The sequence below is a fragment of the Gopherus flavomarginatus genome, chromosome 1 (assembly GCF_025201925.1).
Source record: "Gopherus flavomarginatus isolate rGopFla2 chromosome 1, rGopFla2.mat.asm, whole genome shotgun sequence".
NCBI lineage: Eukaryota > Metazoa > Chordata > Testudines > Testudinidae > Gopherus > Gopherus flavomarginatus.
In genome coordinates this window covers 111,667,089-111,692,339 of record NC_066617.1, presented here as the reverse complement: position 1 = coordinate 111,692,339, position 25,251 = coordinate 111,667,089, and the positions used below count along the sequence as shown (strand labels likewise).

The 25,251-nt window shown below is 43.5% G+C and overlaps 1 protein-coding gene across 3 annotated transcripts in view; it reads left to right on the top strand.

Annotated features, from left to right (window-relative positions):
• Window positions 1-9,372: 9,372 nt before the first annotated feature.
• CHRM2 (cholinergic receptor muscarinic 2) overlaps window positions 9,373-25,251 on the top strand; it is a 192,771-nt gene continuing 176,892 nt past the window's right edge. For 2 of the 3 annotated variants that reach the window (XR_007768591.1, XR_007768592.1), the window contains exon 1: window positions 14,743-15,332. The gene's annotated coding sequence lies outside the window, so the exon portion shown is untranslated. Of the gene's footprint in view, window positions 9,530-14,742; window positions 15,333-25,251 lie in introns of those variants that run through there. The other variant, XM_050918806.1, reaches the window with a different exon arrangement.

Here is a 25,251-nt window from a genome sequence, read left to right as displayed (position 1 = left end):
GTTCAAAAGTTCTAAGTTAATGTTCACCATAATCTTTCAAAGGAAGTCATGAAAAATTAAATAGATATAATCAACTGGAATAATACACGGGATCTATGCAGTTCATGGAGTTAACTCAGGTTGTTTCCTGAAGATGCAAATCAAGAGCAGAATGTTAGCATGCTTCATAATTTATTAAGTTTACACCACAGAGTGACTTTTTTCCAAATGATGTGGAAATGCACAGACATCAGAATATTCCCATTGCCTCACAACAAACCACCTCTACTCAGGGGTGGCTCCAGGCACCAGTATGCCAAGCAAGTGCTTGGGGCAGCAAGCCATGGGGGAGGGGCCTCTGCCGGTCACCACGAGGGCAGCAGGCAGGCTGCCTTTGGCGGCACACCTGCGGGAGGTCTGCCAAAGCCACAGGACCAGCGGACCTTCCTCAGGCAAGCTGACGGAAGGCAGCCTGCCTGCCATGCTTGGGGCAGCAAAATGCCTAGAGCCGCCCCTGCCTCTACTGTATATGTATTTCAGCCTTGGTTTGGTATTAGTGCAGGAGTGTGCTTCTGCATTGGCTTGGTACTGATTTTTAGGGAGACGGGTGTGATATCATCACAGACTCTTCCTGATGGAATTATACCGTGTTCCGTTTCATCATTCTCATCTATCTCTGGGATGGATCCAAGAATGAATTGTTCTTATCAGCATTAATAAAGGTACATAACACGTAAGTGGTAAAATTAGAAAGATTAATAATAGAAATTATGGTTTAATGAAAAGACACAGAAACTTGGCACACCCATGGATCACAGTGGTAACTTGTCAAGAGGCTAAAGGCCACATAGAAAGGAGAAGATTTTTCTTCATGTTTAATATAGAGGTGTGACTTGTCCAGACTACAGATCCCAACATTCCATCTTCAATTTCTATGCAGGATTACATGCTGGGATTTGTAGTCACCACAGGCCATATTAAAGAAGACAGTGCATGCAAGGCACTTTATAGAACCTCCTGGGTCTCATTTGGTCTTTTGGCTAAACTTTGGCCACTCTGGATTTATTGCTATTAATAATTAGCACAATCATCACTGCAACAATTTAAAACTTCAATTGGGACCTTTCTTTTTTCCTCTTTATAAATAACAAAGCATATTAGAGAGGCTGTTTCAACAAGATATAATACTATTTTGAGCTACTAAGCTATTGTCACATGTCCTCAACGGAGTCTCTCACTTCCTTGCAAAGTAATCCAGTTGAGATATTGCTGCAGGGACCTATACAATTCAGGTAACTTATAGGACGCATATCTGAGCAATGCCAGAGAGGTTACACTTACCTTGTGCCTGAAGGGGCTACTTGAATAAGCAATCAGGGTTATCTATTTTATTATTATAATGTAAGCTAATTAAATAAAGCTATGATGGGGTAGGGAGCAAAGTTTGCTTACTATTCTCACATTTTGTAAACACATTTCAGCTTTTCTGTAGAAACAGTAGCTAGATTTTCAGTAATGATGGTACACCAATAAGTCTACCAGATCTCTTAGGACAACTTTAAAATCCTCTGTATAGTAGTAATAATAACAACAATAAAATAATAGTGAAAAGAGGGTTATGGGCTTCCATGAAGATAAACAAAGGCCGTGCAAGTTCTAAGATTGAAGAAAGAGGGATTTTAGAGTAAAGAAGTGGGTGCTGGAATATATGGCAGTAGCTGATATTTCTGAAACTCAAGATGTTGTATATACACAAACTGCCATGAAGTGACACTGATTTCCATCAATGTGAATTACATTTACACCAGCTGAGGAGCTGGTCCTGTATCCATATTTTATATAGTGCCCTTCACACAAAGCTCCCAAAACAACTTTACAGTGAGAAGCACAATAAAGTGAACATTTTAAAAGAGTTCACACAGAAAATAGGGAAACTACCCATAGAGCTAGAGTAGACTAAAGTAAAGGAAAAAAGAGCTGGAATTTAGCAGTAATAAAGATGAACTTATTTTTGCAGATTAGTTATGCTGAGGGGTGACTAGAGGCAGTGAGGAAGAGCAAGGACACTCAGAAGGATTATTAGTGTAAGAGATGAACAGGAGGCAGTTGTGGGAGTGCAGAAAGATGAATGGATTTAACCAAGCAAGGTGAAGAATGGGCAACACCGTGGTAAATGAAGTCCAATGTTGATAAATGCCAAAAGTGTTACACACTGGAGGGCAGGGGGGGTGAGGGTGGAATCAACTATCCATATACCTTGTTGTGTTCTACATTAACTCTATCTATATATCTATAGATGTATATACAAATTTAGGAAAGGGACCTAGGCATTACTGGGAACAGCTCAATGAAGACCTGAGCTCAATGTGCAGCTGCTGTTAAAAAAGCAAACAAGATGTTAGGTTGAATAACAAACAGTGTTGAGAATAATATGGAAAATATCATGCCATTATATAAATCAATGGTGCAGCCTTAGCTGGAATAGTGTGTGCAGTACTGGCCACCCCATGTAAGGGTCCATGGGTTCCCAGGCAGCCCTCACCACCTGGCCTCTATTGGGAAGCTCACCCAGCCCTACTGGAAGTGAGGGGCTGGCAGAACTCTCTGACCTCTTCCCCAAATGCATCACCCATAAGGATCTTGCCAGGGATGGTGATCAGCCCCATCGATTGGCCTGACCACAATGTTTAAGCAAAAAAGGAGGCCAAGGAAATTGACTGAGAGACTTCCTGACTGGCTACTGGACCTGACTCTCACTTGACCCCTGGATTCTGAATCTGGCTCTGACTCCTAGCCTGGTTCCCAGATCCTGATTCTGGCCCTGATCTCTGGCTTCATTCCTGTAAGGACCAGGGTGTAGACAGCCTGGTCTAGCAGTCACAGCTGGGTTGAGGTCCACCGCTAGAGACAGTAGTCGCCAGGCAGGAGCTGGAGGAATCACAAGAGCCAGGTTCCATAAGCCAGTGCCAGAGTCAGAGATCAGAGATCAGAGGCAGTACCAGTCCAGAATTGAGAGGCAGGAATCAGGGTCAGAATCAGGCTGGAGTCAGAGATCATGAGATCATGAGATCAAGCAAAGTGTGGCATTGCAGCAGGCCAAAGTCTGTGTGGGTACCCAGACAACTTCCTGGGCAACCCCCGAGGTTAAACACAGTGCATAGCCACTCAGAGGGCCACAGGAAACAATCACTCTCGGTCTCTTGAGGGGTAATTCCTGCATCACCTACACTCCATAGTGTTCCCTGGGTATGCCTCTGCATAGCCTCCTGGTGACAGTGAGGGGATATCAGCTATTCCAGGCTCTGCAGACATGAGTGCTAGTCTCTGGGTCCTTACAGTTCCTGATTTTGGCTCTTTGACTCTTGGCTGGATTCCTGGATCCTGATTCTGGTTCTGGCTCTGACCATTGGCACTTGGACTCTGTCTCTGATCACTAGGTTAGACTGGCCATATCTGGGTCCTAACACCCCCTTCTCAAACAGGATATGGCAGACTTAGAGAGGTTTTAGTTTAGGGTGACAAGAATGATTAGAGGCCTAGAAAAAAAATTGTGATTATTCATCATAGAAAGAAGATGAATAAAAGGATATGATAAAAGTATAGAAAATAATGAATAGTCTGGAGAAAGCAGACTGGGGGAACAGAAACTCCCAGTCTTATATGTTGTGAGGGACTCTCAATGAAATTAAAAGGTGTAAAATTCAAAACTGATTAAAGGAAATATGTTTACAGACAATATGTAATTAAACAGTAAAACTCATTGTCCAGGATGACCTTGTGGCCCAAAACTTAGCAAGGTACCAAAAGTATCGGATATTAATATGGATGACAAGAAGAACCAGAGTTATAATTGATAATACTAGCATAAATTTTGAAAGAACTATTAAACCACATGCTTTGGAATTTAAAACGAGTAAAACAATCTCCAATTATTAGAGATTAGGATTCAATTTAATATAGAGGGCAGATTACCTCCCTTCTGCCTAATGTAAGGTTACTTGCATCTTCCTCTGAAGCATCTGGGTGCTGACCACTGCTAGAGACAAAATTCTGCACTCACTGGTCCATGAATTTGATCCAGTTTGGTGATTCCACCGTTTCCTGAGGCATTAGCCTGAAACTAACAAGAAGGTTTAAATGACTTATTGGTTCTGAGAAAGGAAGTGAGAGTTGTAGACAGATTCATTAAACAGCGAATCCCAACTAAAAGATTGACCTGTCCTTCTCAACTTAGCCCTCACAAAAAATACAAGGAGTTGTGGATAGAAGAGATGCAAGACAGATACATAATCCTAAGTAAGTGATCCTGTGACACTCTGAGTTTGTTAATAGAAAATGGATTAGACTGTCAGGTCTTGCTTTGAGGCACCTTTATTCATGAGTAACACCCAATTTAGCCAGAGCTCTAATTAATTCCAGTAGCACTATTCATCAAGGACCTGATCCAAAGCCCTTTCATATCAGTGGAAAAACTCCTATTAACTTCACTAGGTACAGGATCGGGTCCCAGGTAGAGTGCTAATCATCATAAGCAAGGGTGGTAGAATATGATCCTTAGATTATGAGCACTACAGGGCAGGAACCATGTTTTTTTGTGCATAAAGACAGCCTGACTCCTATTAGGGTTTGTGGGTGTTACTATAATATAAATGTTCAATAACAATAGCATGAATGTTGTGGCAAATTTAAATAGGTGCAATAAGACTCTCATTCAGCAAACTAAATGCATGCTTAAATCCCATTGACCCGTGTTTAGATGTGTAGCTGGGATTGATATGTATAAGTACATGCTTCAAGTGAAGCATGTGCTTAAATGCTTTGGCAAATTGGAGCCCAAAAACTGGATCCTGCAAGCCCCAAGTGAGATGAGGATGCACTGAACATTGCAGGATCAAAATCTAAGAAATCTTGCAAGCTGTAATATGTAAATAAATTAATAATAAAACCAAAATATGGGATTAATTCACAAAGACCCTCATTCTAGGTTAGACCTTTATGCTCACAGAGTGATTAAAATTATTATTTTACTTGGATCCATAGATGGAGGTCTGAATGGATGGGGAATGGAGCTATGGAGGTCTTGCACCTCTGTGACATTGTCCCCAGAACACAGAGTTGTGTTGGGTCAGGCATCCATGCATGGAAAGCAGTGGACCTTGAAAAAGGCCAAGGCAGAGTTGTGTGACTGCACATGCTATGTGCATATTCCTTTAATTGTTCTCCATTCCTTTTTACTACTTTTGTTGCCCTCACCACTACCACACACAGTCTTAAAATTACCCCTCTCCTATATCTCTCAAGCTGTACACCAGTTCTTAAGAAGAAGGTTGAAGTTACCTGATCAGCAGGGTAGATTTCCGTTTACCAAACACCTGAAACATGACAGGAGAGAACCCTTAAATTTTATTCTAGGGCAGGATCTTATCAAAATGATTTTCCTTTGTCATCAAGTACCAAAAAATCACCAAGTTAATGCCTAATAGAGAACACACCATTATTTTTTCTGTCACTCTCAGGCCAGGTTACAGACCATTTTCTGACAGAAGAAAACAATGTCCATGGATTTGTGAGCCTCTCTCATTTCAGAAGCAGAACCTCTGCAAATCCATCCACCAGAGTGCAATCCTCCATTGGTGTAAATCAATAGTGTTCCACTGAAGTCCCTGGAGCTTTGTCTATTTACAGCAGCTGAGTGTTCGGCATCTCTTATGACCTATTGGATTTTGAACCCATCTTCCTCTTTATCCAGTTAATTAAAATAAAGAAAAAAAACAGGGTATGATTTACACTCGTGTTTCTGTAGCACACACTGCTTCTGTGTCTAGTCAGAGGAAAGTGGGTACTTATAGGTATAGCAGGGCAGGCTTTATTGACTGAAATCTCATTATAGGGAGATTCCACTGACGCCTTTGCAGTATGGCAACTAATTAGCTACTTTAGAGCCTGGTCTGAAGAGAGCTATTGATATTACCGAGCCTGGGGTTACTGAGTTCTGCAGGGGAGGGGGTGGACAACTTCACTAACACATTGGCGGCCTCTCTGATTTGCAGCTGCAAACTCTTCAAATTAAGGTATCCATTTAATTCAAGGGAGTCCTCTCCCGGGAGCTGACAGAAGTCGCCTTCAAAGGGAAGCAAGCAACCCTAAAAAGAACTAGTGTAACAACCATAAATACCCCGTGACAGATGTGTAATATTTGTCTTGCTGTATAGAAGAAATAATGAAGAATACAAAGATAGGCCACAGCTAGGTAGGATAAGCAGAAGGAGAATTAGTAGTGCCTGAGGAATACAAAGATCATATTCAGAGGGGTAGCCGTGTTAGTCTGGATCTGTAAAAGCAGCAAAGAGTCCTGTGGCACCTTATAGACTAACAGACGTTTTGGAGCATGAGCTCTCATGGGTGAATACTCACTTAGTCGGATGCATGTCATATTGTGAGCTCCAAAGAGTTAAGGGAGAATAGCCCAAAAGGCAACCACCCTCATTCCAATCGCTGATTTGATCCATGACTGCGCTTTGAGTCACTTTGGGTCATTTGCGAATATAACGTTAAGAAGCAGGGGAGTTGGGGGGATAATGGAGAGTGGTAACTAGTAGTGTTCCTCAAGGGTCAGTCCTAGGACCAATCCTATTCAATTTACTCATAAATGATCTGGAGAAAGGGGTAACAGTGAGGTGGCAAAGTTTGCAGATGATATTAAACTACTCAAGATAGTTAAGACCAAAGCAGATTGTGAAGAACTTCAAAAAGATCTCACAAAACTAAGTGATTGGACAACAAAATGGCAAATGAAATTTAATGTGGATAAATGTAAAGTAATGCACATTGGAAAAAATAACCCCAACTATACACACAATATGATGGGGGCCAATTTAGCTACAACGAGTCAGGAAAAAGATCTTGGCATCATCATGGATAGTTCTCTGAAGATGTCCACGCAGTGCGCAGAGGTGGTCAAAAAAGCCAACAGGATGTTAGGAATCATTAAAAGGGAGATAGAGAATAAGACTGAGAATATATTGCCCTTATATAAATCCATGGTATGCCCACATCTCGAATACTGTGTACAGATGTGGTCTCCTCACCTCAAAAAAGATATTCTAGCAATAGAAAAGGTTCAGAAAAGGGCAACTAAAATGATTAGGGATTTGGAGAGGGTCCCATATGAGGAAAGATTGAAGAGGCTAGGCCTCTTCAGCTTGGAAAAGAGGAGACTAAGGGGGAGACATGATAGAGGTATATAAAATCATGAGTGATGTGGAGAAAGTGGATAAGGAAAAGTTATTTACTTATTCCCATAATACAAGAACTAGGAGTCACCAAATAAAATGAATAGGCAGCAGGTTTAAAACAAATAAAAGGAAGTTCTTCTTCACACAGCGCACAGTCAGCTTGTGGAACTCCTTACCTGAGGAGGTTGTGAAGGCTGGGACTATAACAATGTTTAAAAGGGAACTGGATAAATTCATGGAGGCTAAGTCCATAAATGGCTATTAGCCAGGATGGGTAAAGAATGGTGTCCCTAGCCTCTGTTCACCAGAGGATGGAGATGAATGGCAGGAGAGAGATCACTTGATCATTGCCTGTTAGCTTCACTCCCTCTGGGGCACCCGGCATTGGCCACTGTCTGTAGACAGATACTGGGCTAGATGGACCTTTGGTCTGACCAGGTACGGTGGTTCTTATGTTCTTATGTAATGGCAAGGATGTTAATTTGCGGAGCAGGGAGGGTTAATTACACAGGGAGTGCCATTCCTTGGCAGGGCTTCACCCCTCTGCCCTGTCAAGGGAAGAGGGGCTTTGGGAACTGGACTTTTGGAACTTTTCCCAAAGCTGGTGTGCGGGGAAGTTTGCATGCCCAAGTTTTCAGATAGAAATATAAAGACCAAGCTAATGTTAAACATCAGTAGGAATGGCAGACTCCGGCTTGTCATTGCCAGGAGGACGGGAGACCGTCCCGCTCCGAGGGCTTGAACCGAGAAGCACTGAACTGTCCAGAGTGCTGAAAGCGGTCAGTAAAGTTGCGATCATCCCCCGGGCTTTCACCGAGACGCTCAAGTTTCTTCGGTTGGTCTGGCCCTCAGCCTCATTTAGCTTCTTTCTGACTTGAAGCTTCGCTTGACACAGGGACGTCAGTTTAAAAGGCACCCGGTCAGCTGGGGTTTTAGGTCTTGTAAGTTTGTGCTTTTACGTGCAGTAACTAAGAAAACATGGTGCGGGAGGTAACTTGGTTTCTTGGTTTTACTTCCTGCTTCAGGGCGAACTGCCTTAAAGCTATCGGCCTGGGCAGCAGACTTGATATGTTGTACCTGCAAGACCTGGGTAATTATAACCCCGGCTGGCCAGCTATACTTTGAAATCATACACACCCTAAATGCAGCCCGTACACCTTCAGTGTGCTTACTTATCCTCTGCTTTTAAAGCAAGGTTCACAAATATTTCTGACGGCCGTGAACGTATGCTGTGTTCTGACCAGTCATGTTTCAAGCATTTGCCTAAACCCATGCAAAGTTCCATGTGTTTTATGAGATTACATTGGTGGCTCAATAAGTATACATTATTTTGCAGATTGAGCTGAAATAGTCGAGATCAGTTCACATACCTGCCGCCGTTCGTAGGAGCGTATGGTGTTTGCCAAGATCAGGGAATGCCATCTATATCTATAAAAGCAACAAAGAATCCTGTGGCACCTTATAGTCTAACAGACGTTTTGGAGCATGAGCTTTCGTGGGTGGGTGCATGCATCTGAAGAAGTGGGTATTCACCCACGAAAGCTCATGCTCCAAAACGTCTGTTAGTCTATAAGGTGCCACAGGACTCTTTGCTGCTTTTACAGATCCAGACTAACACGGCTACCCCTCTGATACTTGACATCTATATCTAGAAGCCCAAAGAGACGTCTGCAATTTGAGGGGTTTATTGACAGACAAACTCATTGTTCTTTCATATAGCAATGCTTCCGACGTGTTAGCTTCTGTGCCTGGCGGAATCGTCTTCCAGACACGGTTTATACCCTTAATAATACAGTGGGTGTAACGTGTCCAGCCACACTCCCTTTGGAACGAGAGTGGATCAGTTTGGCTTTGAAAATCACCCTGATCTCTGACTCTCATCCCAGATCGCTGCGAATTTCAAATTTACCGGTACGGTCTGTTTTGAATCATTCCCATTATCTCGGGCTTTGAGCTTCCAAAGGTCTAGGAAACAACCGTCATCGCGCAGGGAAGGAAGAAAACTAGCTATTGTCTGTTCCCGATGCAATAGTTAATTCCTTTAGCTTGAGGGAAACAAGGCATCTATCTCCTTGCTCTCTGTTCCAGTGCGTTCAGACGGGAGGAACTTAGGAAGGGGAGCTATGCGACTCGTAGTTCCCTGGCTAGCTAGCTCCTGAGCTGCGATATTACAATGATTCACTGCCGTCTCATGGCAGATCTAACTTCACTTCACTCACATGAACAGATTGATCTGGACTTAGGCAGCTGAGTATATGCCCTTACCTGTTAAAGACATGAACATCAGTTCAACCAGAGTATTGAATTTCGGTTGGGTAAGTGCCTTTTAACCATTTCTTTGCATAGCGACTGACTCTGTTGTTTTGTTTTGTTTCCGCTGTCTCTTTCCCACTCTCACTTGATTGTTTATAGTTTCCCAGTACTGTTGTTGCACTGGACTCTGTCAAACACCTGCACCCCTACCCAGTTCCTTTACATCAGCCATCTGAAGGCTCCCATACGTGGATGGAGTTACATGGGTGCAGGCTAGAAAGCTAAGAAGCAGAAAACTAATGTCACTAATCTTATTTAGATTGACACGGAAGCCCTAGAATATCCCGCTCCAGAAATAACCCAGCGTGTAGCCTGTCCTCGGTACCTTAGTGGAAGATCCTGTAGAAGGCTTCCAGCAGTGCGGCTGAGGAGGTCAGAAGCTACAATAGTTTTCGGAAAAGTTGTGAATACAGTGCTACAGGTACCACTCGGAGACCTTTGTTCATCATCTCTGCCACAGGGTACTGTGGCTTAGCCCCGGCTAGCTGAGTTTAATGGTTCTCCTTTCATTGCCTGGCAGCCAATGTGAGATTCATACAATAAACAGCGAGCGGTAGAAGCATTTAGACCACGTGTCCATATCCAGGCTTTTATTTCTCCTAAGAAAGGCTCGTGCTCTTGTATTAATTGTTATTATGGGAGACCCGTAGCCTAAAATCGCCTTCTTCCGCAGTGACTGGACTGCTTAAGCCACAAGGAAGCATATGGCCCAGGATAAATTTGTGGTCAGCTGGTTGATTTCCTAAAGGAAAAGGAAGCAGTCTGAGGGTATTCCCGAGACGCTATCCCAGCCTGAAACGTCCATTCCCCCTCATGGTGCCGCTTTTTCCCGACGGAGGAGCGATCTGATTCCAGGGACAGGGAGCTGAACCGCTGAAGGGGAAGTAAATGTTCCAGTCTCCCTCTCTTCGGTAGCAGAGATGGGTGTCCTGTCCTTTCTCTCTCTCACCTAGTTCCCGGGACTGAGGAGCCACTAGTCAGAGAACGCGAGCTGGTTCCAGCCCTGGAACCGCTGTGTCTTGAGACCCTGCTCCTTAGAGGCGAGCCTGCGTTTCCACGGAAAAGGAATGACTGAATGCATGTTTACATGAATGAATGAAGAGTAGCCGTGCCAACTCTTTGCCCCTGGGGTTAAGACATACGTATTGCTGTCAGCGGTGCTGTGAAGGTGCTCGGCGTTTAACACCCAGGCTCTTTCTAGGGAAACTTTGCTAACAGGAATGCATCAGTTACATGCAGTACCGCTCCACGCGTGGTTTTACCAGCGCACTGATAGCCAGTGTACGAGAGTTTAGTCCCATGCACAGAGAGCATAGTGGTTACCTGAAAACGGGATGAATAGGATGATCAAACTTTAGGACAGGTTCCTTTTTATCGCAAAAACAGCGAGGAGGAAATCCTGCCCTGTAGTAGACTGCAATGGGACCCCTAGCGAGAACGAGGCCTGCAGAATTTAGCTCGTCTTTCCCCCAGTAGAAATTCCCATACCGTGAGTGGAGCTCCCTGGATTCATCTGGGTTTGGATGCTCTAATGATATCAATACCAGGCTCTGGGAGAGCAAGGTGAGAAATGTGCAGCGTTCTCCCCTAATTACTTCACTTCCCAGAAGACAGGGATTTCTCGTATGTCCTTGAAGTGACACCTTATGTTACACCTAGAGCCAGGTCGTGCTGTTGTTTGGGTAATTGTGCGCACTCACGGTAATAGCTGAGCGATTTACTCTGCAAAACTGGGGAGACGCCGATTTCCCTTCAGGCTTGGAAGGTTTTGAAGCCTTATGTTATCTTCTTCTCACTGCGCACTGAGGCGCTGAATCAGGGAATTGCTGCAATGCCATGTAGAGCAGAGTTTAATCAAACCACTTCCTTCTGATCTTGCAAGAACTACCTCCTCAGAAAGGACTATGCAAGATACCCCCACCTCCAGCAGGATATACAATAAAAACGGCAGTAGGGAGGTCGGGAAAATGTCTTCATGGTGGATACATGCGATTGCATCCTTCCATCCCTCGCCCCATGGCATTTATCCAGATTGCAAACTCTTCTGGGGGAGGACTCTTTCTTTTCCCGCTCTCAACATAACAGAGGGCTTCTCCCCGGCCTGGGCGCTGTTGTCATATAGCTACAGAATAATACGGTGAATCACATTAGGAACGGTGCAGCCATTGAAACTTTCCCAACTTCATTTCCTCCTCCAGCAACACCCCTAACCTCATGGGTGGGATGAGGGGAGAGATAAGTCTAGTAAATATCTGCTTCAGGTTACACTTCTCCCGCCCCCCTTCTTAACATCAATTTCACTCTCCAGCTGTTTAACAGGTTGCCGGCTTTTTGTTTGCCCTTGCTTCTTTGAGAAAGGGTTCTGCATTTCAAATATTTTAGACTCGGGAGCAGCAAATGTGTTGTAGTTTGTTTGTAAAAGAGATTTACTGCTCCAAAGAAAGGAGTTTGCAGTAACAGATGCTCTGTCAAAGTTAAAAGGCATTGTTTACCAAAGAGTCATCGGGTGTCATCGAGATATATCTGCTAAAACTGGTTATGAATACGGTTTAGAGAGAGAGAGGCAGGAAACCCCTCTAATTTCCCTAGGAAAGAAATATTGTGTACTATAAATTTCAGAGACAAGATGTTTTAATAGGCCCTAGGCACAACGTGCAGGAAAGAATAAGTGAATTTTTATATACTACGATTTACAGCAAGTGGCTTTATTTCTCTGGGGAAGGGGAGTTGGACTGAAGTGAAACAAGCCAGCTTTGGGGGTCATTTGGTTACATGTTTATCACTTAGGGCTCTAATCCAATGCGATTACGATGGATGTCTATATCTCAGCTTTGGGCTGGAGCTGTGATAGAGTGTATACGAACCCGCTTAAATCGGTATGGTGTTGAGGAGCCCCCTGTAACAGGTTAGAGCCACTAACGTCCTATCCTGAAGGCTACTTACTGCCTTCAAAGTCTCCCTGTGAAGTAATGTACTTCGGAGGGGATGGTAGTGGGACAAGGGCAGTGCCCCTCCCCTCAAAAAAGAAGTCCTTTCTCCTTCTCATGAAATGAAGGAAGCAACATTTTCAGACACCCGTGCTAGTGAAATACCTGAGAAGGGAGAACAGTTCAAACTGGGCCATACTTGTCATACTTCTTAAACCGCCTCGCCATAGGCAAGGCTGATTTGTGTATATGATAATTGAACTCTAATTAATTCCACAGGAATCAACTTGCACAATCAAACATTCACAACGCACGGGGGGGAGGGGGAAGAGGCGTGTACTCTCCCGTTTTCCCTTAATGAGGATCTTGATTAATACATTTTAAAATATATTAAGCTACAAGGTCTCGAAGTCTGCTAATGTGACTTTAAGAGTTTGGAGTATCTGTTTCCATAGTCCTCTTACACCAACCAGCAAGACTGTTGTAAAAGTAGGTGATGAGTACTTTTAGAGCCTGACTTTCCTCTCTCATTTGCTGGGGTAAATCAAGAGTATCCCCATGGAGTTACATTGCAGTAAAACCAGTGTGAGACCCTGGTTCGAAGCCAAAGGGGTGACTGATGTGGTTGATTGAAATGACTTTTGGATTAAAGTTTATGCTAGAAAAAAATCAACCCTATTAATTCAGAATTATCTGACATTCCTATGAGGCCCAGGGGAATCTTTCTAGGTGGCATAAGAACATAAACAGTACTATGTTTGAATATATGCACCAGTTGCCTTGTCACGCTTTGTATTTTACACCCTAAAAAGTTGCTCATCAGCCAGTAGTTAACCCCCCGCCCCCTGACAGTGTGTCCAGGTCAGGATTGAAAACTATATTATATCCACAGCCTTATAAATCCAAAGTTCACTGACTTCCTAGGCAAGGTGGGCTAAATACCACCCCCTTGACAATCTGTATAGCCTTGTTTGAACCAAGAACTGGCCAATGAAAATGATTGCAAAGGTGAACATTCTCCTGTCCCTAAAATAAGAACTTCAGATGTCTTCATTGGTCCTTGGTCCCTTTAGACATTTTAAGCTTTGTAGGTAGTGCTGGTGTGTTTAGTATGGTCCCAGGAAAAGAGGCATCAGCTGAATTCAGCAGTGTGGTGTTTAGTGGAGCAGGTGGATTAGCAGAACGGGCAAGCACACCCTCAGAACCACATCTATTGAAGTGTGTGGCTTCTATGGAACGGAGGTTATGGGGAACAAGGCCATCAGTTTCCATTCTAGTTTAGATCATTTATCTACAGTCCTACGTAATAGAACTAATGGTGACCGGTTCCGGTTGTGCTGTATCGCTTTTACACGGTGTGGTATCCTGTTCTAAAAGCAGTAGGCCCTTCTAACTGCGGGTTAGCTAATTGCTATAAAGCATTGGTATTATTGGCTAGACTCTCAAAATGCAGGGCACATAAACCAAGCCATAAACTGATGTCACCTTCACAAACTCTCTCTCTTCAGATCTGTCCTACAAGATATATTTCTTTGAATACCAGAACCGATTGTCTTCCCTCTTCTAGTTCCTAACACCCGGTCCCCCCCCCCCAAAAGGGAATAATCCTCACCCCATAGCACAAATCCATACAAATCAATATCGGGTTGCCAGAACGGAAAACATTTTTTAAAAAGATGTTTATGTCTAGATTATTTCTCCCGAACTGGCAAATTCCCTAAAGGAAAGTAAATAATTCTCAGCCTAATGACTATTAATTAAAAGGGAATGCTTTACACCCAAGGAGAATTAACTGTTGTTCGCAGAATGTATCTCCTTCCCCTAATTCGTTTGTCATTGTGCCAAGGAAACAACATCCCATGAATATTTCAGCACAATAATCTGTTAAAAAAAACTAAACTGGATTTAGTGTAATAACATTTCCCCCCTTTAATGCACAGAGACACATGATTGCAATAATCTATAAGCAAGATCTCCTTTTCCGCTATACATTGGGTGAGATTTACAGCTATCAGGGGATTGCAAGAGCAACCAGAAATAAAGAGGGGGTGTTGTATGTGGGGGGGGGAGGGAAAGGTAATTGAAAAAAATCGGTTCTGATGTGCAAATTGTAGATAAAGACTTCTGATGAGGGAGAGGGAGATAACAAGAAGCAGTAATTTCTATTCAGTGAAGCTACCAAATCAGAAAGCAGTGCTGATCTTATTGGAGGAGAGCCTTCAACAGCAACTAATCCTGTCATATTGAAATAAAATGGTAAATGTTCTCTGCAGAAACTGCCTGCCCCTTGCAGCTAATCGAACACACACGGCCCAAGGGGAGCTGCCTGAAGATTCTAACTCCCGTGCTAACAAGGAAATATAACAGAGAAGTTCACCTAGGCGCTTCTTCCCAGCCGGTCCTTGTGGCTCCAGGAGCGTTAGGGGGAAGAATGAATTATTACCAACCCACTTATGAGCCCCAGCCTCTGCTATTTTTAATTCGCCGAGTCTTGTCTAAACGGTTGAGCCCGGTTTGATAGCACTGTTGCTCTACATTTTTTTAAAAGCAATTAAACTTGAGCTGAGGCAGAGGCTCTCAAGTGCCAGACGCCGCTGAGCGGGTATGTGTTTGTGTGTGTGACAAACTCGATCGGTGCGGACAATACCACCTCTTGCCCAAACGCTTTCAAACGGGTGTTCTTTCCCCCAGTATCACAGCACCGACTAATCTGTCTCTCCCTCCTCCCCTGTCGAAGATATGGAAAGGAAAGATAAAGAGCCTGCCACTGGACTCTGACTGTGTGCAGTCTGCTCTTTGCTTCCAGGGCTGGGTGGACTTCCCAATCGCCCTTCCCAGCAAATCGCCTGGGATGCAACTTCTCGTGATTGCATTACAGGTAAGGATACCTTTGTGGTGGCTGTTACTTGGTCTTTTCTGTCTTTTTTTTTTTTTTATTTCATGTGTCCTCGTTGGGCTGACTTGGTATTCAGCTGCTGCTGTTATTAAGAAAGCCCGCGCAAGGATCTTAAAAATCATTGAGCCTTGCATTTTGTTTACCAGTAGAAAATCTGATTTGGCAAAAGGAAACTTTTACTAAATGGATCGGCATGGGGAGGGCGACAAGGGGGTAGTAGTTAGGGGGATAACGGAAAGCAATTGAATCAACCAGATCTGTTCTGAATTATCATTATAGAAATAACCCTAGAAACCAGGCTAAAATGGTTTTGCAGTGAAAGAGAGGAGCGGGACGCTGACTGCAGACTCCCTCGCTTGTTTTAAGAAGTATCCACGGCTTTTCAATGTGACTGCTGCATTCCAATGGAGCATGGCATTTTCTGGGCTCTGTGTCACTCCTGCCTAGAGACGTGACATGTTTATTTCTCCACTTCTGAGAGATGTTACCTGCTAAGGAATGGTCCCGCCTGCTCTCTCTCATCAAAGGAATTTTGCTTTAATACCGCAGGACAGTGTATTTACCGATGACAGTTAAAAGAAGGTAGCAAATTTTTGCCAGGCACTGGTAGGGGAGCGGGTGGGAAGAAGAGGTGATCCCTGACAGGCCCTTGCCTCAAACCGGGGTTCGGAACATGAGGCGGCACAAACCGTGATAGGGACAGTCTGTTACCTCGCTGGCTGAAATACAGCTGTGATCACTGTAACGCTCAGGACGGGAGGGCTTTTTAAAACGCAAGCGTTGGGGGTGGGGAAGACGATCGTACAGTTAATTTACGCCCCAGCCTCGGTGATAGCCGCTGCGGCTGTCCTTAGTTTCCCTTCGTCGGGCTCGAACTAGTGATTTGCGCTTACAGCGCGGCCGAAATGCCCCAAAGAGCGGGGCGGGGACCGGGGGAGGAAGAGTTGGGTGCTTGGAGCTGTTGACACGTAGGTTACTTGAGGCAGATGTTATCTTTGAAACTTTCATAACAGTGGGAGGAAGAGAGGAAGGCAGGTCCAAAAGGCGAAGATGTGATTGCGGGAAACGGTATGTGGGATCCCAAACCACAGGAGCGACTCACCAGAAATACTCAGTATTACAGCTCCTCAGCTGGTGTAAATCGAGGAACAAAAATTGAAATCAATGGGGTGATGATTTATCTCAGCTGAGGATCAGGCCCAGGATCTTTGCGTTCTAAATGTGCCTCTTTGTCTCGAATACTGTGATGGGTCACATCAAAGGCAGGATTGGGATGGGAATCTACACAACGGAGGGGAGAAACAACCTAATGGCACAGCTGTGATGCTAATACAGAGTGTATACATGCAGAGTCTGAAGTCACACCAGCCATACTACGGTCGTTCATAGGCACTTTCCATTCCCATCTGAACATTACTTCTTTGCACAGCACTGCACCACTCACAAGCATATGCACCCTTCAGATGGTTTTTTATATATGAAGAGAGTTAGAAGCCATCAAAATGATGAGGTGTCAGAGGATGAATGCTCTGGGGCCGGATCCTCGTGTCTTAGACCTAGGGGACCGATCCTATTGATTTCAATGGGTTAGAGTTTGGTTAGCAAGATTTCGCCCCTATGTTCCGAATAGACTGTCTCTGACCATGTCATTTTGTGTTTATTGTGACTACACAGTATCTGGAGATATATGCATATCACAAGGGAGTAGGGTCTCAGACCCGGAATTCTGGGGAAAATCCACCTCCGAAATAACAGCTGCCCGAGCTTTTGTTTGTCTCTCTGGCTCATCTATCAGGTAGTTGCCCACTCCTACCCCAGCCCTAAGACACACACATACACTTACGCTCCTGCCAGCAGGCCCACCACCATCTGTTTAAATGTAAACATCGATTCGTCACTGTTGTAAAGATTCCTCGGTTTCTTCTTTTATGCCCATCATCAAATCCCCCGGGTCATCTTCGTCATAAAGCCCAGTTGTGCAAATGCTGTAGCAGCCCTAAGATGAGGCTGCTGCACTGGGTGGAGGGGGTGTTTTTGTGCCCGGGCTGCCGCAATAGGAAATCCCTGCTCCATGTAAAAAAAAAGCTCTATTTCTGTTTTTGCCTGCTGCACACATGCTTTTCTGTAGGCACCGAAACGTCAGTTCTCTCCGAGATGCTTCCCACAAGGAAAGCTACACCAAGGGGGCAGGGGTACTGGTGTCGGTGGAGGTATGATGAGACAACCCTGAAAACGAAATCAAACTGTAGAGCTTACACTTTACAAGTTTAAAGGGGAACTAGCCGCATTATGGGTGCTGTAAATCAGACACATACGGACTCAAAACCAATTTAAACAGCATTCCGCTGTAGTCGAATTGCTCCCCTTCCCCTATCAGAGCCTGTGGGACTATTGCACAGGTCTCAAGGAGGTGCAAAAGAGGCATGGTAAAATTCTTAGTTTGGGGGCACATTTTCCTGGCCTATGTTGCTTGCCGTCCTACAGCCATCACAAACCTCTCTCCCTCTGGCCTCCCTTCCTCTTCCCTTTGCTGTTCAAGAAAATTAAAGACTTTAAAGGAGCTTGATATTAATGAGATAACTATTATGTAACTGACAAGGTTAGACTTCCCTGGATGTGTGAATTCGTACAGAAGACCAAAGAGCAGGTTCCATCGGGACATAGTGTTCTTCTGACAGATAACTAGATGCTCTCTGTCTCGCAAGGGAGTGACTGTGTCCGTGTCATATCACAGCACACCAGTTCATGGTGGCATGAGAGCCAGCACCAGGAGTGTTAAAGTGTCTCATCTAAAGAGGCCGGCAGGATTATTTTATAAGGGTCTGACCCAACACTCATTGAAGCCAGTGGAAGTTTTTCCATTTATTTCAGTGGGCTTTGGATCAGGCCCTAATTTCGCAAATTATAAAAAGGAATAAGGTCATAAATAATATATCTCCCCTTCAGGCTATCTCTAAGTAGCTTTTCTCCCCTCCACCCTTGCTCTATGACTTCCTCTGATCAGGTTCGATTAAGGGAATGGAGTTCTCTTTCTCGACTGGGTGAGTATGTCCCTGTCGGCAATCTCTTCGCACTAGGACTCTCTCCTTGCTGTGGCTTGCCAGTGAGGGGTGGTTTTGCAGAGAGAAGCAGAAAGCAGTCCCTATTTCAGCCTCCTTCCTTGGAAGCTGTCCCTCATCTCTGCTCTGAAATGCAGAGGCCAGGGGGCTGCCCCCCGACTGACATTCTGAACTTGCAGCTGAGGGGGAGGGGGGAATGGGAGGTTAACATTTGATCTAAAAAGTAGGCACGCGGTACGCTTTTATGGCATTACAAAGCCTGTAATTTTAGCTGTGTTCCCTACCTCAGTCTTGTGGTATATGACACACACCACTCCGATGACACATGTATAAACCTTATGATGCTGATCAGTGAATGCTTTCCTCTCTTATTTAGGCAACTCTTTGTTATGTTTGGCTCAGCTTCCCCCCCCAGCCCCCGATCTCTTAACACTTGCAGTTTGTGCTTTAACAGCAGTGTGTATTCTCACGCTGGATCACGAAAGCATGTTCTGGGCTGAGCCAATGGGCAATCTCAGGTGCAGGAAAGCTGGCCCATTCCGCCCTGCCCGAGACCTACCTGGAAGTTCTGCATTGCAGTCAGCAGCTAGGCTGGTCTATTAGTACTCAAAATAGGTTCGAGTTCAGTTTGGGTTGCCCCGTTTTCTCTTTGTTCCATTACTTTGGAGAAAGGTGGGAGGGGGTCAAAAACCCGTCGGTTCACTGCTTTCTCCGGGTCAATGCCACAGTCATAATCAAAGGCTATTTGCTCAAGACATTGTACCTTTGCTGTCTGCACAGAGTGAGAGCTACCTTCCTAAACCAAAAGGGTTGCTTTTACCAGAGTACCGTTTAGGTACCAGTGCGTGTGTTGGAAGCGGTGTGCGTGGGACCAATATCCGTGAAGGGGGATAAGCTAAGTCGTCTTATTGTGTGACAAGGAATCTCTAAGAACTATGGACAATTTTAGCAGCTGCTGTTCATCCCCCTCCCCCCCCACTCTGGTGTGGGTCTCCATGTGCCCTTTATGGGTCTCTATTGCTCAATGTGTCTGAATCATTCCGCCTGTTTCAGGTTTGCTGTTCCTATTCCCTTTACAAGTGTCTGATGTGAGAGTTGCCAGCACCCATTCCACTGATAGAATCCCAGACAGTTACCCCAACCCGCCCCAACTTTCTCATCTTCATTGATATTATGACCTACATACATCATGCTCTTTCTTGGTGCTGTTTCCATAGCAATACGACACAGGAAACACGGCAAGCTCAGTCGTAATGAAACAGATCCTCTGCCCCCAAGGATCAAGACCTCTCTGAGTTCAAGTTAGGTGAAACCGAATTGAAAGGAAGTTCGCAGAGTCTCAAATGGCAGCGCCCTCTAGTGCCCGAGAAAGGCTAGGAGAACATTGCTGGAGCGTGGGAAGCGGCCCTTGGTCAAATCCGCTCCGGGAACTGACCTCCCGAAGTAGGTGGTAGGCGAGACGGGCACCTAGTGGTGCTTTCAGAACTAAGCTACCGCAGGCATTTTAAGTTCACGTGTCTGATTTCTAACGAGGTTAAGCACTTCCGATGGGATGTGCAAACTGGGTGGGTGAGAAGGAGGCACGGGTGAAACTGAACTCAGGTGTTCGGGGAAAGGAAGGAGGTGTCTTCTCAATCTCTATGGGATGTGTAGCCGACAACTTCTCCTGATGTCTGCCTTCCATGGACATTTGGTAGAGTATGGTTATGTCTTGAGGAAAATGGGAGAGGATGAGGGGGGAAACGTCAATTTCCCCTCCTCCTTTATAAGAGGCTGGTCCCCACAAGGAAGGGGAAAGTCATAGCTTGGTTACTCAGCTACCTTCATATGTTGAACCTGATCCAGAAAGAAACCAAAAGCTTTAAATACTTTGTTCTATGGATGTCTCAAAGGTAAGAGATTCCGATCATTTTCTACGAAGTCTTTTCTGTTCCGTCTCACAGCTGATCCTTGAGCTGTTGCTCATGCTGCACAATTTCTTGCACTTGTCTTACTTCCAGAGCTAGGTCTTTGGCTGTCCTCCCCACCTCAGGTCTGTCCACCCGCCCTCCACAGGATTCTGTAGACCACTTTAATCTTTGTATCTGCCATTGCAGTATAGCAGCAGATGCAGCAGTAAGGTGCTCTGAGTACAGAAGGGCAAGCCCATTCCAGTCCTGGCTCTGACACAGACTCACATGGTACACTTAGCTTCTTTGCCTCAGTTTCCCTAGCTAAAGTGGAGTTAATAATACAGAACACACATACCAAGTGGGATAGGTCCATTATAATGGTTAATGCTTGCAAAGTGATTTGAAGATGAAAACAATATCAAGCACCAAGTGTTCTTAGAATCCCAGTCAGGGCAATACCTATCCCTTCTCATTTACATCTTGCCCACTTTGCTCCAGCTCTGTACTTCATAGTCTGCCCAGGCCCTAATATGGGTAGAATACCCCAAACATGCCAGATAAAAACATTAGTGTAGAGAACAGTGGGGTTTATTTGGTCATCTTTTGTGATGTTTTCTATACCCCCAGTTTTCTGATTCAAAATTTCTGCTATGAACTATTCACTATAATAAATAGGGAGAGCGTTGAATTTGTGTGGCATGAAGATAAACCTGGAGACATTAGAGACTACTGTCTGATTCCTCTATAGTCCAGGGGAAAAAGGGCAAGAAAACAAAATAAGGTAGGTTTGTCTCCATCTGTTGTCTGTTTCCAATGAGTTCTTTCCTCTTCAGTGAATACTCTAAAAACCAGCTAATCTCACTTTATGGTCTTGCAGGTTAAGGCATCAAATTCTAAATTGATTGTACAACTCCAGAGAAGCAATAATTGGAGCTGGTGGAGGGGGTCTATATTAGCCTTTTATTCACTAACTTTGGAAGCCTAGCAGTTTTCTTTCCAACTTGAGATACTATGGGCCTAATTCTCAAAGGTGCTAAGGCACATACAGTTACTGAAGGCTTTTGAAGATGTTGGCCTTATCATATATGCTTTGTAGATGGTGTACCTGTGTGGGCATCAGTGGGTAACAGTAATCAGGCTAAGGAAGGTCAAGAGGCATCATTCAAGCCTAGATTCAGCCTGGTGGAGGGCAAAGGTGTTGTTTTTCAAATGCTTGTGGTATTAAACGCTAAAATCAGATGGTGGTATTTTCAAACCCTAGTAAAAAATAAGAGAAGAGGCAGATTCACTCCCATGGGCACAAAGTTGCAAATTTCCTCTCTCCTCCATACCTGTGAAAACAGCTGAGGGGAATTAAACCACTGAGTATTTCTTCCATCTGCCCCAGGAAATCCTGTCTGTCTGGTAAAGACAATTTACAGTTCTGTCTAGGCCTCCATACCATTTCTTAGATGGGAGGTGCCCAGGAGATGTAATGAATCAGCTACCTGACTGTCCTAGCCCCACCACTTCCCAGACAAACCAGGTGTGCCTTTGGGCTGCACCATTTAGCTCTGGATTCCCAGCAGAATGAGGGTGATAAATGGCTTGTGTCACTGTACTCCCCCTTTCCAGCACCAGTTCCATTGACACAACCCAGCAGAATTAAGAAATGAAGTCAGTCCTAAGAGTTGGATTAAAAAGACCTTCTCCCAGGGTCTCTGCCATCTATTCTCCTTGCTCAGGTTTAAAGATATTATTTAGTGGGTGTAGGAAGCTGTTGGCAGACAAGTTTTGCAGCATTACCTTCAGTGCTGTATCTTTGTGCCTAACACTGCTTGTGTCCCATGCAGACAGTGCTGCAGATTAGCATTGGCTCCAAACAGATGCCTCTTCTCACGTCACTATCATTATTATCTCCACCAGTAGCGTGATTTTAAGACCAGAGAGGACGGGGTCAAGGTGCACTAAATTTCATCTTGTTTCTATCAAGCACTTTATAGAGTATGCTTGCTAATAAACCATATCTATCCAGTGGTCCCAATAGTGCATGTGTTGCCATATGTTCATTTTCAAGAATATGATAAGGGTAAAATAAACCAAATCATCACTCAGAGCGAGATCCTCAGCAAGGTAATAGAGTTGAGGATCTGTCCCTCTGTTTTTCTTTTGACTAGATGCTGTCCTGAATCCTTGCCACGTAGCAACGTATTTGGATCTATGGGCTAGATTTTTATCTTAATTACATTCCACTTATGCAAATCAGGAGAAACTCCACTGTTTTTAATGGAATTACTCCTGATTTATGCCAGTGGATTTTAGCTCAGAATTTGCCTTTTAATAGTAACATTTTCTTGAAGAAACTTCATTAGGATATGCTGAGATTTTGACAACTACTTACTAAACAGCTCTTGGGAGCTTGCTCCCACTAAAGAGAAAACAGTGTGATAATGGACATGATTAGTGGGATGGAAAAGCTCTAATAATGATAGCAATTAGGCATCTTTAATAGTGACTAAAGCACAAAAGGTGATGAGCAATTGCAGCTCCTAGCACCTTTCAGAGTTTGCAACAAACTTTTTGAAAAGCAGTGGAGAAATTGCAGATGGATAAAATTACTGCACAGACAGGGAGTTAGATACAATGCCCTAAATAGTCTAGCTAGTCTTGAACTATTGTGAAAAGCCCTCCTTGACACACAGAAAAAATAAAATGATTTGTTAAAAACAAACAGAAAAAAAGATCTCCCCATTCTCTAATTTCTTTGGGTTCAATCTTCAGCAGGCGTGAATGGGTATTACTCCCTTGACTTCAATGAAGCTATGCTGATTTACATCATCTGAGGGTATGGCCCTTCATCTTTGTAAATCTATTTCTTCTTGTGAAAAATGAAAAACAGCACATCTTGACAATGAAAGAAATGACGTTCTGCCAAGTCAGAAGCTGTATATTCTTCTGATCTAGATACTAATGAATTTTCCCCTCAAGCTTTACAATAGGTTTTCTAATGTTCCTTTTTCGTAATCCGTCTAATTCATATTTAGCCAGTTAATTTCCACAGGAACATAATACAGAGAATAGGGACTGGAGATTCCTCTCATTAGGCCACCCTATCACTTAGAATTAGAACTGGTCATGTAGTAAAGATATTTCACAAATATTTTAATGAATAAATATGGCAAGTTCATGCCACTGTTATTTGCGAAGTTATGTTATTAATTGTTTGTGAGTATTGGGTGACCAAAGATTTGCATTCCTCTGCATTCATCTCAAGCGTTTCATGAATTTAGCAGTGATAATTAACTGGAAGCGCATTATTTGTAATAATGACTCATTAGTCTCTTAGTCAAACGTCTTCAGTCGTCCAGTCAGGGAACATAGGAACTGCAACAGTAGATCGGATTGCTGATTGATCTTGTCCAGTATCTTGTCTGTGACAGTGGCTAATAGCAGATGTTTCCAAGGGAGATGCAAGAAACACCACCATAGCCAATTATGCAGTAACTTGCCCATAAGGAAAATTTCTTCTTAATACCCACCAGTTACTGGCTGATTTATCTCTTAGGAAAACGAGGGTTCATATCCCTTCTAAAAAAACCTCCAACCAAACAAAACCCCTTATCCATTGTAATGTTACTTTGGGTATTCTCATTATCCATATTAGCAGTTAATCCTGTTCTAACTCCCATTACGCTCTTGGCCTCAGTAATATCATGTGGTGATGAGTTCAGCAGGTCAATTATGTGTTCTATTAAAAAAAAAACAACAACCAAAACACCCAAACCAAAACTTTTAATCCATTTTAAATGTGTTGCCTCTGATTGTTGCTACATTCTCATGTGTTATGAGAAAGGGCAAATAGGAGAGTCTGACTGATCTTATATGTACCATTGATTTGTTTAATTTATCTCTATCATGTCTCCTTTTCTTTTTTCCTTTCTCAACTAAACAGTCACAGTCTTTCCAGTCACTCTTCAGATGGAAGTTTTTCCAGGTTTCTAATCATTTCTCTCTCTTTCTTCTATACCCCCTTTTTTTTTTTTTTTTTTTGAGATGTGGTGACTATAGTGTCCCAGGTGAGGGAGTAACATTGATTTATTTAATGACATCAGATTTTCAGTATTAATCTCCATTCCATTCATTAAAGATCCTAACATTTATTTTCTTTTTTTTCCCGCTGTTGTACCTCTAGCAGAGTTTTTAAGTGAATGTCAACAATGATGCCCAAGTCTTTTTTTTCTGAGCAGTCCCACGTAATTTAGAAAGCAGTAAGGTGTGAAATATTTCACATTATTCCTTCCAATGTGCAACATCTTTTACCAGTCCACACAGCATTTAATTTGATATTGTAGCTGCCCATTCACCTAGCTTGTTTAGTTTCCTCTAAAATTCCTCAGTCTCCTCTAGTCTTATTTAACCCAAATAATTGTATCTGTAAATTTTGCAACCTTACTGTTCTCTCACTCTTCCAGATGATCAATAAACAAACAGTATTGTTTCTAGTATAGAACCATGGGGCACTCTATTGTTAATCTCCTATCTGGTTGAAAATAGACCATTCATGTGTAGTCTTTGTTTTCATCTCTTAACCAATTTCTAATTCAGGATCATACTTTACCTCTCACCCCATGACTTCTTAGTTTCCTTAATACCTTCTTGGGAGGGACTTTATCAAAGATTTTTGAAAGTTCAAACAAATTTTATCAGCCAGTTCTCCTTTATCTGTGATCTTGTTGATGTGTTCAAACAATTCTAACATATACAAGAGACATATTTTTCTTTTATAAAAGCTGTGCTGGTTTGTTTCGCTCATTTGGTTTTCATGTAGGTGTTTTATCATTCTATTTTTGACAGTTGTTTCAACCAATTTAGCTGGTAATGAAGTTAGGTTCTCTGATTTATAATTCCTAGAATCAGCCTTTCCTAAACACAGGTACAATGGTTGCCGTCCTGCAGTCCTTCTACAGCATA